Raw genomic sequence first — 16,844 nt, forward strand, 5'->3', positions numbered from 1 at the left:
CGGATGCGCCAACACGGGAGCCTCAGTGAACAGCACCTTCAACTGGTTGAAGGCTCCATCAGCCTCTGCCGCCCACCGCAGATGCACCGGCCCCCCCTTCAGCAGTAAGGTAATGGGCGCCGCTACTTGGCCAAAACCCCAGATAAACCTCCGGTAGTAATTGGCAAACCCTAAAAACCGCTGCACCTCCTTTACCGTGGTCGGAGTCGGCCAATTACGCACAGCGTTAATGCGGTCACACTCCATCACCACCCCCGAGCTGGAAATGCGATAACCCAGGAAGGAAACGGCTGGTTTGGAGAACACACATTTCTCAGCCTTGACGTATAGGTCATGCTCCAGCAGTCGCCCAAGAACCTTGCGCACCAGGGAGACATGCGCGGCGCGTGTGGCTCAGTCGGTAGAGCATGGCGCTTGCAACGCCAAGCGTCGTGGGTTCGATTCCCGCTGGGACCACCCATATGTAAAAGTAGTGGCCCCAGCCGACTTGTAAGTCGCTTTGGACAAAAGCGTCTGCTAAATGGGATATATTATATTATAAATCAAGATGTCATCAATATAGACTACCACACCCTGCCCGTGCAAGTCCCTGAGAATCTCATCTACCACACCCTGCCCGTGCAAGTCCCTGAGAATCTCATCTACAAAGGATTGGAAGATGGCTGGAGCATTTTTCAACCCATACGGCATGACGAGGTACTCATAGTGGCCTGATGTGGTACTAAACGCTGTTCTCCACTCGTCTCCTCCCCGAATACGCACCAGATTATATGCGCTCCTGAGGTCCAGTTTTGTGAAGAAACGCGCTCCGTGGAATGATTCCACCGCCGTAGCGATGAGAGGTAGCGGATAACTAAAACCCACTGTGATCGAGTTAAGACCTCGATAATCAATGCACGGACGCAGACCTCCCTCCTTTTTCCTCACAAAAAAGATACTCGAGGAGACGGGTGACAATGAGGGCCGAATGTACCCCTGTCTCAGAGCTTCCGTGACATATGTCTCCATAGCCAACGTCTCCTCCCGTGACAGTGGGTACACGTGACTCCGGGGAAGTGCAGCGTTCTCCTGGAGGTTTATCACGCAATCCCACCGTCGATGGGGTGGTAATTTGGTCGCTTTTTTCTTACTAAAAGCGATAGCCAAATCGGCATATTCTGGGGGAATACACGTATCCGAACACTCGTCTGACCACCCCTGAAGAGCCCCCTGTTTCCAGGAAATGAGGGGATTGTGAATAGCCAGCCAGGGAACCCCCAACACCACTGGAAACCCAGGGGAATCAATAAGGTAGAAACTGATCTCCCTATGATCCCCCTGCGTTACCATGTCCAGAGGAATCGTGGCCTCCCTGACCAGCCCTGACCCTAACGGTTGGCTATCTAAGGAGTGCACGGGGACAGGTGGGTCTATCTGCACTAACGGAATACCCAATTTACGGGCGAGTCCGCAATCCATAAAACTCCCAGCTGCGCCTGAATCGACTAGCGCCTTATGCTGAAGAGAGGGAAAAAAACGCAGGGAAAAAAATAAACAAAAACATGTGACCAACAGGGAGCTCTGGGTGAGTTTGGCGCTTGCTCACCTGGTGTGGCCGAGAAGTGTTCCGCCGGCCAGCTCGACTCCCAGAGGAACTCCTCCAGCACCGGTCCGAAGTGTGTCCTCTCCATCCACAATATGCGCAGGAGGAGCCTCCTCCTCTGGTCTCCCTAGATGCAGCTCCTCCCAACTCCATCGGAGTGGGAGCGGGAGGGCTGGAAGGTGGAATAGACAGGACCCCTTCTGAACGCCCGCAGGCAGCTAGCAGGTTGTCCAATCGAATCAACATGTCTATTAGTTCATCCAGGGAGAGAGTTGTGTCCCGACAAGCTAGCTCCCGGCGGACGTCCTCCCGGAGACTGCAACGGTAATGGTCCATCAGGGCCCTGTCATTCCACCCAGCACCAGCAGCTAGGGTCCTGAACTCCAATGCGAAGTCCTGCGCACTCCTCGTCTCCTGTCTGAGGTGGAACAGTCGCTCACCCGCCGCTTTGCCCTCTGGTGGGTGGTCGAACACAGCTCGAAAACGGCGGGTGAACTACAGGTAGTTGTCCCGAGCCGAGTCTGGGCTGTTCCAGACAGCGTTGGCACCCAGCCGCCGCTCCATCGTACTCCCTCGGGGGGGAGAGACGCAATGTGCTGGACCCAGAGGACGACGTAGGTGGAGTAGGTGGCGTCGTCTGTGGGGGAGCTGGGGTAGACGTCGGTAGACCACTCCTCTCCCATCATTCCATCCTCTCCATCATCTGGTCCATCGCTGTACCGATCCGATGGAGGACAGCTGTATGGTGATGAACGCGCTCCTCCATAGTTGGGAGAGGGGTGGTCGCTGCTCCTGCTGACACCATTTAGGTGGTGTGGGCTTCTGTTACAAACTTCTAACAATGGTGAGTGGAGGAGTCAAGCGCAGAGAGCAGGTAATTCAGTTCGTGGATATTTTATTCCATAGACTGTGGAGCCACGACATGCAAAACACCAGGGCGCATGAAACAACCCGTCCCAAAATACAACGGACTAAACTGTCCGGAAAAAATACTGATTACACTTATACACCAGATAACAGAAAACAAGCCCGCACAAATACCCAGCGGGCCTAGTGCCTTTAAATAGCCTACAAACAAACACTAACTCAAAACAGGTGTACCCAATTACCCAATAAAAAGAAACAAACGGAAAGGGAATCGATGGCAGCTAATAGGTGGGCGACAACGAGCGCCGAGCGCCGCCAAACAGGAAGAGGCACCATCTTCGGCGAGATTCGTGACAATGATGTTCCTATAATCTTTCTCTCCCCAAAACCTGTACTGCTATACCCAGACAGCAGGTGTTCCTATCACCTTTCTCTCCCCAAAACCTGTACTGCTATACCCAGACAGCAGATGATGTTCCTATAATCTTTCTCTCTCCAAAACCTGTACTGCTATACCCAGACAACAGATGATGTTCCTTGAAATTATTCTGGATGAAACTGGGGGAAACAGGACAAAAATTGGGCATATGTGTCTCAATCATGTACAGTTATAGTCATTGGCTAGTGTTTCCCTTGGAGCAATGTGAGGGGAGTCAAAGGTCACATGAGGACGACAATGCATTCTGCCCTACCCCCACTACTCACCCGCTGCATATTGTGATGAAAGAGACTGAAATGCTCCTGCGCTATATCAAATGTCCTTTCAGAGAGAGAGAGGGAATGAAGGCTCTGCAGCAGTGAGAGAAAGTCTACAGGCTGCTCTTTGGAAGCTCTTTCAAATGAGGACTGGATCATTGACTGGAAGCAAATCTACACGAAGGCAGAATCTGAGCAGTATTGAGCAATATCTGAATGCACTACAGCATGTGTGCGTGGGAGGCATTCCTCCTCGTGTGAGCAGGAGTGAAACCGGTATGATGAACAAATGGATGTGGGCGGGACAGCGCTACACACCATCAGGATGATAATACTGAGCTCAGCCAGAGAGATACAGTACAAATACAGTAGCACGACTGCATTCACATTCCACTGAATGTCTGCTCAGACCTGGCCTTCAGGCACACAGGCGTAATACATCCTTCTTATTCAACTGCTCTCTGTCATCACAAGAGGCACATACACTCACGCAGGAAGACAAATGAATCACCATTTGTACGGATTCCCTTTCAGTGACTCAGCCCTCTGATTCAGAGGTGGCCTACGGTAGTTCGCATAGCCCTAGGGCTTGCTACAGGGCCAGGGCTTCTGCGTGGAGGGACACAACATCCAGCTCCCTCCCATGCCTTCCTCCCAGTCCAGCCCAGGATTGTATTCACTAGGCACCAAACAAAAGAAAACGTAACAAAGGGTGCTAGGATTTCCCAGGGGGACTAACTGGACAATATGTACCGCTTGTTCTCATTTTAAGTTGAACAAGTGCTTTAAAGCATTTTGCTACAATGTGTGCCATAATGAATACAACCCAACATTGCATTAGAGTGCAGCAGGAACAGCTGATGATGTCATTGCTCCAGCAGGCCAGAGACACTGACCGGTTACATGGGACAGGCTTAGCCATGTTGAGCTAGGTCAGTACTGGCCTCTGTGATCTTGTTAAGACTCCAGGGACACAGACAGATTTGTCCCTCTACCAAAATAACTCTCTCGTGGATAAAGCAGAATCAATCTATGTTATCAGTGGGACGTGATACATTCCCCACCTTCACACCACACACTTACTCCTGTCAAATCATCAGCAGTCAATACACATTATCAACAAAGGGTGAACACAGCCTTGAGCATGGTACTGAGAACAAACACAGCTATAGGAAGAGCACAATATCCACAGGAAAGGTCTACATGCTACAAGTCATGCCAAGTAGACTAGTCACACAGCAAAGCCAAAACCTCGCTATAAGGTTATGTATCGAAATAAGCAGCTTTGAGACAAAGGAGATGATTGTGGACTACAGGAAAAAAGAGGACCTAGCACGCCCCCATTCTTATCGATGAGGTTGCAGTGGAGCAGGTTGAGAGTTTCAAGTTCCTTGGTGCCCACATCACCAACAAACTAACTTGGTCCAAACACACCAAGACAGTCATGAAGAGGGTACGACAAAACCTATTCCCCCTCAGGAGACTGAAAAGATTTGGCATGGGTCCTCAGATCCTCAAAAGGTTCTATAGCTCCACCATCGAGAGCATCCTGACTGGTTGCATCACCGCCTGGTATGGCAACTGCTCGGCCTCCAACCGCAAGGCACTACAGAGGGTAGTGCGTACGGCCCAGCACATCACTGCGGCCAAACTTCCTTCCATCCAGGACCTCCATACCAGGCAGTGTCAGAGGAAGGCCCTAAAAAGACTCCAGCCACCCTAGTCATAGACTGTTCTCTCTGCTACATCCACCCAGTCATAGATTGTTCTCTCTGCTACCGCACGGCAAGTGGTACCAGAGCGCCAAATCTAGGTCCAAGAAGCTTCTAAACAGCTTCTACCCCCAAGCCACAAGACTCCTGAACACCTAACCAAATGGCTACAAAGACTATTTTCATTGACCCCCTTTACACCGCTGCTACTCTCTGTTGTTATCATGTATGCATAGTCACTTTAATAACTCTACCTCCAACTACATATTACCTCAACTTAACAGTGCCCCCACACATTAACTCTGTACCAGTACCCTCCTGTATATAGTCCCATTATTGGTATTTTACTGCTGCTCTTTAACTACTTGTGTCACAGGTGTCGTTGGAAGTGGACCAAAGTGCTAGATTTTGACCGATTAATCGGAATGGCCGATTAATTAGGGCCGATTTCAAGTTTTCATAACAATCGGAAATTGGTATTTTTGGGTGCCGATTTTTTATACCTTTATTTAACTAGGCAAGTCAGTTAAGAATACATTCTTATTTTCAATGATGGCCTAGGAACGGTGGGTTAAATGCCTTGTTCAGGGGCAGAACAACAGATTTTCACCTTGTCAGCCCGGGGGATCCAATCTTGCAACCTTACAGTTAACTAGTCCAACGCAATAACAACCTGCCTCTCTCTCGTTGCACTCCACAAGGAGACTGCCTGTTACGCGAATGCAGTAAGCCAAGGTAAGTTGCTAGCTAGCATTAAACTTATCTTATAAAAAACAATCAATCATAATCTCTAGTTAACTACACATGGTTGATGATATTACTAGATATTATCTAGCGTGTCCTGTGTTGCATATAATCTGACTGAGCGGTGGTAGGCAGAAGCAGGCGTGTAAACATTCATTCAAACAGCACTTTCGTGCATTTTGCCAGCAGCTCTTCGTTGTGCGTCAAGCATTGCGCTGTTTATGACTTCAAGTCTATCAACACCTGAGATGAGGCTGGTGTAACCGAAGTGAAATGGCTAGCTAGTTAGCGTGCGCTAATAGCGTTTCAAAGTCACTTGCTCTGAGCCTTCTAGTAGTTGCTCCCCTTGCTCTGCAGGGGTAACGTTGCTTCGAGGGTGGCTGTTGTCGTTGTGTTACTGGTTCGAGCCCAGGGAGGAGCGAGGAGAGGGACGGAAGTTATACTGTTACACTGGCAATACTACAGTGCCTATAAGAACATCCAAGTCAAAGGTTAATGAAATATAAATGGTATAGAGGGAAATAGTCTTATAATTCCTATAATAACTACAACCTAAAACTTCTTACCTGGGAATATTGAAGACTTATGTTAAAAGGAACCACCAGCTTTCATATGTTCACATGTTCTGAGCAAGAAACTGAAACGTTAACTTTCTTACATAGCACATATTGCACTTTTACTTTCTTCTCCAACACTTTGTTTTTGCATTATTTAAACCAAATTGAACATGTTTCATTATTTACTTGAGGCTAAATTGATTTTATTGATGTATTATATTAAGTTCAAATAAGTGTTCTTTCAGTATTGTTGTAATTGTCATTATTACAAATAAATAAATAAAATCGACCGATTAATCGGTATCGGCGTTGAAAAATCATAATCGGTCGACCTCTACAAAGTGCAGCGTGGTGAGCGTACATTTTCTTTTTAGTTCAAAATGTCGCCAACAAAACAAACAAATGAAAGCCACAACCGTGAAGCTTAAAGTGCTAAGTGCCACAAACAAAGTTAACTTCTCGCACTGAAAGGAGGGAAAAGGGCTACCTAAGACAACGATAGACAGCTGTCCCTGATTGAGAACCATACCCGGCCAAAACATTGAAATACAAAATCATAGAAAACAAAAACATAGAATGCCCACCCCAAATCACACCCTGACCAAACCAAATAGACATAAAAAGGCTCTCTAAGGTCAGGGTGCGACAACTTGTTACTTTATTTCTTATTCTTATCCATTTTTAAAAAACTGCATTGTTGGTTATGGACTTGTAAGTAAGCATTTCACTGTTGTATTCGGCGCATGTGACTAATACAATTTGATTTGATTTTGACATGCAAATACTTTAACTTAAAATACCCACAGTAAGAATATTCACAGTAAGAATATATTGGAGCTGTAACACAGATCAATGTCATATCTACAACATGAAGAGCTCAAAGTCAGGTTTACATTGAACATAGTTTAATTAATTGTCACATTCTGTTAAAGGTCCCCAAAGCACACACATTGCTGGGTCGCTCGTCTTTTCAGTTCTCTGCAACAAACACTCAAACTGGACAGTTTTATCTCAATTTCTTAATTCAAAGACTCAATTATGGACACTCTTACTGACAGTTGTGACTGCTTTGCGTGATGTTTGTGCTGTTGTTTGTACCCTGTTTTGTGCTGCTACCATGTTGTGCTACTGCCATGTTGTGTTGCTGCCATGTTGTGCTGCTACCATGCTGTGTTGTCATGTGTTGCTGCCATGCTATGATGTTGTCTTAGGTCTCTCTTTATGTAGTGTTGTCATTCTTGTCGTGATGTGTGTTTTGTCCTATATTTTTTATTTAATTTATTTGTATTTGTAATCCCAGCCCCCGTCCCCGCAGGAGGCATTTTGCCTTCTGGTAGGCCATCATTGTAAATAAGAATTTGTTCTTAGCTGACTTGCCAAGTTAAAGAAAGTTTAAATAACATAAAATAAATAAATAGAGATATTGATAGAGCTTAATGCAAGGTTTGAATTGCAGTCGTTTTATCAAGTGCCTCAGCATTTATATTTATGAATTGCCTGCGCACACAGTGCATATTACACATTTATCTCTGTCTTGAAAATCCTCACTGCACACACTGCATTAGCAATCATTTTGATTACAGAGCTTCAAGAAGAGAAAAAACGAAACGAGTGTGTAGATCCCCAGGCTTTACACGACTGAAATATCACGGTAGGCAAAGATGTTTGCTTTATTCAAGAAATAAAAGGCACTAATTGCAGGACACACACATACAGTATCAGTACACACACACTCAAGTACACACTCTCTGGCAGTATTTACTGTCCTTTGAAGAGCCGCTGAATGCCTGATGTGTTTACGTAGCTAACCGACAACAATGACATGCATTCCCCAAATACAGTACATCAAACAACTCTCTTTCTCTCTCTCTCTCTCACACACACACACACACACACACACACACACACACACACACACACACACACACACACACACACACACACACACACACACACACACACACACACACACACACACACACACACCACACATCCCTCACACGCACTGATTTAACACTGTCCAGAGTGCTGCTGCAGTGGTTATGTAACCCACAAGCCTTCTGCCACAAGCCTCCTGGTGACAGTGAGTGTGGTAAAGAGAGAAAACCATGGGAGGAGGGGAGAGAATGATGGAAGCAGAGGAGGAGAAAGAGATAGGGGGCGGAGGAAGACTGACATATTGTAAAGGGTGTTAAAGGGGAAGGGAAGAGCATGCACTGTACAGGCAGCAGCAGTGGCTGTCCGCTCTACCACTCCCAACGGATGGGGAGAGAGATGGTGAATGTAGACAGGGCTCTCTTGTCCCTCCACCCTGGTCCAGTTTTCCAGAGCCGAGGCACAGAGATGGAAGGAGCAGGGGGAGAAGGAAGGCGATACTGAATCTGAGAGCGGAGCTCTTCAAACACCAGCCTTTCTCTTCCTTCCCTCCATTTAGCTGCCTGACGCTCCCCAGAACACTGATTCTTCAAAGGCACGGTAAATACTGCCAGAGCGTGTGTGTGTGTGATCCCCTGGCCTAAAATCCATCTTAATTCATCATTCATCTTAACCTGAATGCTGTAAAAAGAGGATAGAGACAGAATGTAGAAGTGTTTGTGGAAGAGCTCACATGATGGATGGTTCGCTGCTCTGAGGTGCAAATTGATGTTGTGACAAGCAAGCAGAGACATTAGATACCTTGATACTCTCACAATAATCCTATATACAGAATGTATGTTAATCTATCATTATCATAGAAGGTGAAAATAAAACGGCAGCAGCACTAATGATGATTGACATTAATCTACATGCTATCTAACACCATGTCTACCTACTGACATTCATTTACAGCTTAGTCCATGTAACACTTACACAACATCTTCATAACTGGCTTACTACAATGTTTATGTTGTCTCAGAGAGAGTTTAGCAGATGCATAGGTACAGATGCAAATTGTACCATGTCTGGGTCTACTACGGGTTTGGTTGTATAAAAAAAACATACTCCAATCATAACCTCAAGTACATCAAGGCAGTATATGAGCAGCACTAACATGAAATGACAGACCATGCCTGACAGTTGAGATACAATAACAGGAGAACTGTCCAGTCCATAAGCATCTTATGCTTCTATATGTAAACAGCTCTTAAGGCCACAGGCAGATCAGTCACTATAAAGGTCTTGGTTGAAGAAGGTTCATCAGACTATGTAGTGTGGGCATTTTGACTCTAATGGACAATTTGACTACTATTTTCCTTCTTGCAGTTTTCTACACTGTTGGATTGCACATTTTCACGTGTGCTGAATCACAATACACACACACACACACACACACACACACACACACACACACACACACACACCACACATCCCTCACATGCACTGATTTAACACTGTCCAGAGTGCTGCTGCAGTGGTTATGTAACCCACAAGCCTTCTGCCACAAGCCTCCTGGTGACAGTGAGTGTGGTAAAGAGAGAAAACCATGGGAGGAGGGGAGAGAATGATGGAAGCAGAGGAGGAGAAAGAGATAGGGGGCGGAGGAAGACTGACATATTGTAAAGGGTGTTAAAGGGGAAGGGAAGAGCATGCACTGTACAGGCAGCAGCAGTGGCTGTCCGCTCTACCACTCCCAACGGATGGGGAGAGAGATGGTGAATGTAGACAGGGCTCTCTTGTCCCTCCACCCTGGTCCAGTTTTCCAGAGCCGAGGCACAGAGATGGAAGGAGCAGGGGGAGAAGGAAGGCGATACTGAATCTGAGAGCGGAGCTCTTCAAACACCAGCCTTTCTCTTCCTTCCCTCCATTTAGCTGCCTGACGCTCCCCAGAACACTGATTCTTCAAAGGCACGGTAAATACTGCCAGAGCGTGTGTGTGTGTGATCCCCTGGCCTAAAATCCATCTTAATTCATCATTCATCTTAACCTGAATGCTGTAAAAAGAGGATAGAGACAGAATGTAGAAGTGTTTGTGGAAGAGCTCACATGATGGATGGTTCGCTGCTCTGAGGTGCAAATTGATGTTGTGACAAGCAAGCAGAGACATTAGATACCTTGATACTCTCACAATAATCCTATATACAGAATGTATGTTAATCTATCATTATCATAGAAGGTGAAAATAAAACGGCAGCAGCACTAATGATGATTGACATTAATCTACATGCTATCTAACACCATGTCTACCTACTGACATTCATTTACAGCTTAGTCCATGTAACACTTACACAACATCTTCATAACTGGCTTACTACAATGTTTATGTTGTCTCAGAGAGAGTTTAGCAGATGCATAGGTACAGATGCAAATTGTACCATGTCTGGGTCTACTACGGGTTTGGTTGTATAAAAAAACATACTCCAATCATAACCTCAAGTACATCAAGGCAGTATATGAGCAGCACTAACATGAAATGACAGACCATGCCTGACAGTTGAGATACAATAACAGGAGAACTGTCCAGTCCATAAGCATCTTATGCTTCTATATGTAAACAGCTCTTAAGGCCACAGGCAGATCAGTCACTATAAAGGTCTTGGTTGAAGAAGGTTCATCAGACTATGTAGTGTGGGCATTTTGACTCTAATGGACAATTTGACTACTATTTTCCTTCTTGCAGTTTTCTACACTGTTGGATTGCACATTTTCACGTGTGCTGAATCACAATACACACACACACACACACACACACACACACACACACACACACACACACACACACACACACACACACACACACACACACACACACACACACACACACACACACACACACACACACTCTCCCTATTTTCCACCAACACAGATCAGTACACATGAGTGTTTTGGAATGTGGTAGCTCGAACTCTCCTTCTAAGCAGCTCCATCCCTCCCTCTCACCCCAGCCCAGACAGCTGTGGGTACCTGGACTAGAGCAGACCCACAGAACTGGGCTAACCAAACACAGCCTAAGGAAGTTGTCTGACAGACCACACGGAGTAAGTGATCAAACAAGGAACTTAGTAATTATTCCTGAATTATTGTTTGACGGTGTTTGTGCTATTTTAGGGGAGATGATGAAAGAGCTTGTGAATTCATAAGTCTTGAACTGTAATCCAGACGCTCCACTCAAACAAGAAGACCAGGTGAGACCAAATGTATAGTTCAAAGGTTAAAGACGAGAGGACACCAAGACCTGGTCAGAGGAGGTCTAGGGTATGTGGACATAGGTAAGTATTTACTGTACGTCACAGGTTACTTTGGATGGAACAGAACGGACAGGAAATAGAGTGGCCTGTTAGTCTGAGTGTAGTGCCCTCTTACAGAACCCCCCCCCCCCCAGTGAGCCCGGGCCTGTAACAGAATGACCACCTCATGACATATTAGTGATGTGCTGCTTTTAATTAGCCCGGGAGCGTTTACCTAGTTAAACATTTATGAACCAGACGGCCATTAGAACAATGCTTCAGAGACCAAACTACAGCCAACAAACATGTGGTGCCTTTGAGAAGCCTGATGATCACTGCAGGTCTATTGCAACCCCAAGTATACAGACAATCCTACTAAATCATACAAAGGCTTAGAGACAAAGAGGCCAAGGTTGAAGACTCACATTCTCCACTGGATGGGAAATCAGGTTTCCCTTGGAGAGAGCTGCTGTCCTCTACAGGAGGTCACCTACACAGAGAGACAGGTTCAGGGAGACGTGTTGCAGACGCCCTCTATTTTCTGCAGTCTTATTTGAATAAACCTGACCTGACCATAATTCAACATGAGAGAAGATAAAATGTCAGTGTGGCACCTTGACAAAAAAGCAGACCACCAGACACAGCACAAAGGATGGGTGGTAAACACTATTTTTAAGGGTACATAAAACATTTATAAGGCCTTTATAAACAGTTTGCTCACCATTTATTAATATTTACTCCCACATGTGTAAATCTTAGTAAAGTAGTTATTCGCATATAAAGAAAAAAATTATGTGACCAGTGCAAAATTATCAGTTTCTCTGATTTTACTATTTATAGGTATGTGTTTGGGTAAAATGAAAATGTTTGTTTTATTCTTTAAACTACTGACAACATTTCTCCCAAATTCCAAATAAAGATATTGTCATTTAGAGCATTTATTTGCAGAAAGTGATAACTGGTCAAAATAACAAAAAAGATGCAGTGCTGTCAGACCTCGGATAATGCAAAGAAAATAAGTTCATATTCATTTTTAAACAACCCAATACTAATGTTTTAACTTAGGAAGAGTTCAGAAATCAATTTGGTGGAACAACCCTGATGTTCAATCACAGCTTTCATGCGTCTTGGCATGCTCTCCACCAGCCTTTCACATTGATGTTGGGTGACTTTATGCCATTCCTGGTGCATAAATTCAAGCGGCTCGGCTTTGTTTGATGGCTTGTGACCATCCATCGTCCTCTTGATCACATTCCAGAGGTTTTTAATGGGGTTCAGGTCTGGAGATGGGCTGGCCATGACAGGGTCTTGATCTGGTGGTCCTCCATCTACACCTTGATTATGATGGTGTTCACCTTGGGGTCATGATAGGGGCTGCACCAAATGATTGATGTATTTTAATAATTGATTATGCTTATGTTGTATTAATAGAAGGGGAAGGGCTATAAGACCCTCCCCCACTACATTTATAGGGTCCTGGACCACAGATTAGCAATATATTCATTATAAGGTTAATACTGTTCCACAGTTATTTTCTAGTCTCTGCCTCTTATAAGAAACGGTGTGAGAGATGTGTGAGCCATTGCAGTCAAAACAGGGTGTCTGTGAGAAAGCGCCTCAAGGCTAAAAGAGATACATAGACACAGAACCCTGCAGGGGAGTAAAGAGATAAGAGACAAGTCAGATATTCCACTGTAAGCCACACAGGAATGGAAATTACTGCTGAGCCCTTAGAAAACCCTGGACTATTGTTTGCTCCTGCAAGTTTGTATAACTGTATATGCATGGGCTTGGTCTCATGAGTAGAAGGTGTTGACGTAGGCAGATACATCACAAGGGGTTGACTGCACGCATATTAAAGCAACTTTGACCTTTTTTATTTTGCAGAACTTACTCTGAAACATGCGTGCTGTTTCCATTGTCAACTTCTGTCTGCAATTATATGAACAAAGGTTTGATTGATTTACTTGAAGATATTGTTTGATTTCATCAATAAGCCAATGATTGACAAGGAACAAGGAACCTACCCCAACAATTGACCTGGCTGTGTGGCATGGAGCATTGTCCTGCTGGAAAAAACAATCCGTGGGGAACATTGTCAGAGTAGAAGGAAGCAAGTTCTTTTCCTGTACAACCTTGTACGTGGCTTGATTCATGCGTCCTTCACAAAGACAAATCTTCCCAATTCCAGCCTTGCACAAGCACCCCCAGATCATCACCAATCCTACACCAAATTTCACAGTGGGTGCAAGACCTGGAGAGACCTACAAGCCACAGGTCTGACAACACTGCATCTTTTTTGTTATTTTGACCCTTTTCTGCAAATAAATGCTCTAAATGACAATAATTTTATTTAGAATTTGGGAGAAATGTTGTCAGTAGTTTATAGAATAAAACAAAAATGTGAATTTTACCCAAACACATACCTTTGTGTTTGGGTATATAAATAGTAAAAGAAAGAAACTGATAATTTTGCAGTGGTCTCTTAATTTTTTCCAGAGCTGTATATACAGTACCAGTCAAAAGTTTGAACACACCTACTCATTCAAGTGTTGTTCTTTATTTTACAATTTTCTACATTGTAGAATAATAGTGAAGACATAAAAAAACTATGAGAAATATATTTAGATTTGTTTATTTGAGATTCTTCAAAGTAACCACCTGTCATGACTCTCTCTCTCTTGATTGAGGATCATAGGTGTCAGATCAGCTTGGCACAGGGCTGACAGATAGCCAGACTCCCCCCTCCTCCTCTCTCCCACTAGAGATGTATCACTTAACAACCGGATTGTAAATACCTGGCAGAAACTCTCCCTTCTGCTCTGCAGTATTGAGTTAAAAATAATTTGTGTGTAGAGAGACTTTAACATCAAAAGACTGGACATTGGAACATTCGTTTTGGAATCCAAACATCTGGAACGGTTGGTGGGGATCCAAACATTAATCATGTCATGTAATGTGTTGTTTTGTGATGTCATTAAGGATGGTATAACAAGATAACTGTAGCTCTGCAAGTATGCACGTCCTAGTTATCGGATTTCCATCTAAATGTTGTAAAACGTATATGATTAAATATGAAACTATTTGTGAAAAGATAGCAATGTGATTTTAGCCTTCTAAATGAGTAATTGTAATTCAAATAAAGTTTTATCTAGTCAGTAATCACGCTTACGTGAGCACAGACATTATTCTGGTGTGAAGGAACACCCCCTTTGACCAGGGTGCTTAAAAAGGACTCGTAACAAAATGTACATTAGACCAGAGAAAGTGAGGACAATCCACACGTTGAAATGGTTGCAATCTCTACAGACCAGACAGTGTGGAGCGGTGGCTACATGGCTGACAAATGGTTTAAAACCACAACACCAGAAAATGGTAAGACCCTCTGAAACTCTCGACGAGTGAAGAAGATATACAGCTGCAGACTGTGAATGTGTCTATGTAAAATAGTCTAGGAAACTCAACCGAAGACGAGAAAATAATAACATTTCCCCAAAGACCAACGTGTGTGGAACATCTGAAGGATCCAGTCTAACAAACACTCAGAGACAAAGAAGCCTACTACAACTACAAAGGACATTGTGACCTCTGGTAGACAAACCAGAGACTTCTGTCGAAATACTTTTCATAGATGGCCCGGGTGATTTCAACAGAGAGACGACAAAGACATACAAGGGTAAAAATGTGTTGCATTTCTAAATCCGAATGAGCGGTTGTTAGGGTGCTAAATATCATTTTTACGATGAGCATATTTTCCACATGTATGTACAATAAGCCCACTCTCTGTCTCTCTCGCTCTTTCTTTTCCCAACCCTTTTATTGTGTAACAAGCCGTCATATCGGGTTAGTCCACTAGGGACTTTTCATTGCATTATATTAGTAATCAATAACCTATAACATCTGTGTGTTTATGTATTTCTGTGTGACTGTTGAGTTAGTTAGTAAATAAATGATCAAGACAATTTGTGTATCGCTGAATCACCACTTTTAGGCTAGGGTTTGTGTAGATTTACGAGGTCAACGATGTTCAGAATGAGACTGACATGAGAAAATTATTAATTGATGGCTGGTATGATAACGATATATTCTGATATATTCTTGAGTTTGTTCGGGAAAAGGTAACTCATTAAACAAACTTTTCACGTGGTGCCCCAAGTTACTAATGAGTTAATTGTTACATGATTAAGTTAATCATAGTTAATTGATTTGATAAAATAACAGTCATCCCATTAATGGTAGTCATGACACGACACACCCTTTGCCTTGATGAGAGCTTGGCATGCTCTCAACCAGCTTCATGAGGTAGTCACCTGGAATGCATTCCAATTAACAGGTATGCCCTGTTAAAAGTTAAATTCCATAATTTATTTCCTTCTTAATGTGTTTGAGCCAATCATTTGTGTTGTCACAAGGTAGTGGTGGTATAAGGAAGATAGCCTTATTTGGTAAAATGGCATCCTCTTGGCATCCTCTCAACAAGCTTCATGAGGTAGTCACCTGGAATGCATTTCAATTAACTGGTGTGCCTTCTAAAAAGTTAATTTGTGGAATTTCTTTCCTTAATGAACACAAGATGGTATTTTACCAAATAGGGCTAAGTCCATGTTATGGCAAGAACAGCTCAAATAAGCAAAGAGAAACGACAGTCCATCATTACTTTAAGACATGAAGGTCAGTCGATCTGGAAAATTTCAAGAACTTTGAAAGGTTCTTCAAGTGCACTCGCAAAAAACATCAAGCGCTATGATGAAACTGGCTCTCATGAGGACCGCCAAAGGAAAGGAACACCCAGAGTTACCTCTGCTGCAGAGGATAAGTTCATTAGAGTTAACTGCACTTCAGATTTCAGCCCAAATAAATGCTTCACAGAGTTCAAGGAACAGACACATCTCAACATCAACTGTTCAGAGGAGACTGCGTGAATCAGGCCTTCCTTCCGGGTAAAATTGCAGCAAAGAAACAACTACAAAAGGACACCAATAAGAAGAAGAGACTTTGGACCAGTGGAAACATGAGCAATGGACATTGGACCAGTGGAAATCTATCCTTTGGTCTAAACAAATCCAAGCTAAGGGAAAACATAGATCTATGTGATTGTTGAATGTCACAAACAGGCCATGTAGTCCACCATTTTGGGAAGCCCACAGCCACGTGTATAACACATGCTGTCAGTCCAGTCCATTCATTGGTCTTTGTTTGCAACACTCACTACTGAGTTCTAAACTACCTCTGGAAGCAACGTCAGCACAATAACTTTTTGTCGGGAGCTTCTTGAAATGCTTCCAACTGTGCTTCCAACTTTGTGGCAACAGTTTTGGGAAGGCCCTTTCCTGTTTCAGCATGACAAAGCCTGCGTACACAAAGCGAAGTACAGAAATGATTTGTCAAGATCGGTGTGGAAGGACTTGACTGGGCTACACAGAGCCCTGACCTTAACCCCATCGAACACCTTTGGGATGAATTGGAACGCCGACTGAGAGCCAGGCTTCATCGTCAAACATCAGTGCCCGACCTCCCTAATGATCTTGTGGGTGAATGGAAG

General features: G+C 44.1%; 1 protein-coding gene across 3 annotated transcripts in view; it reads right to left on the reverse strand.

Annotated features, from left to right (window-relative positions):
* LOC135528209 (protein kinase C and casein kinase substrate in neurons protein 1-like) overlaps positions 1-16,844 on the reverse strand; it is a 56,762-nt gene that overhangs the window by 33,481 nt on the left and 6,437 nt on the right. The window contains exon 2 of one of the 3 annotated variants that reach the window (XM_064957133.1): positions 11,728-11,792. The exons of the other annotated variants lie outside the window; for them this stretch is intronic. The gene's annotated coding sequence lies outside the window, so the exon portion shown is untranslated. The remainder of the gene's footprint in view (positions 1-11,727; positions 11,793-16,844) is intronic. 3 annotated transcript variants of the gene reach the window in all.

This window comes from Oncorhynchus masou, chromosome 33 (genome assembly GCF_036934945.1).
Source record: "Oncorhynchus masou masou isolate Uvic2021 chromosome 33, UVic_Omas_1.1, whole genome shotgun sequence".
NCBI classification, from domain to species: Eukaryota; Metazoa; Chordata; class Actinopteri; order Salmoniformes; family Salmonidae; genus Oncorhynchus; species Oncorhynchus masou.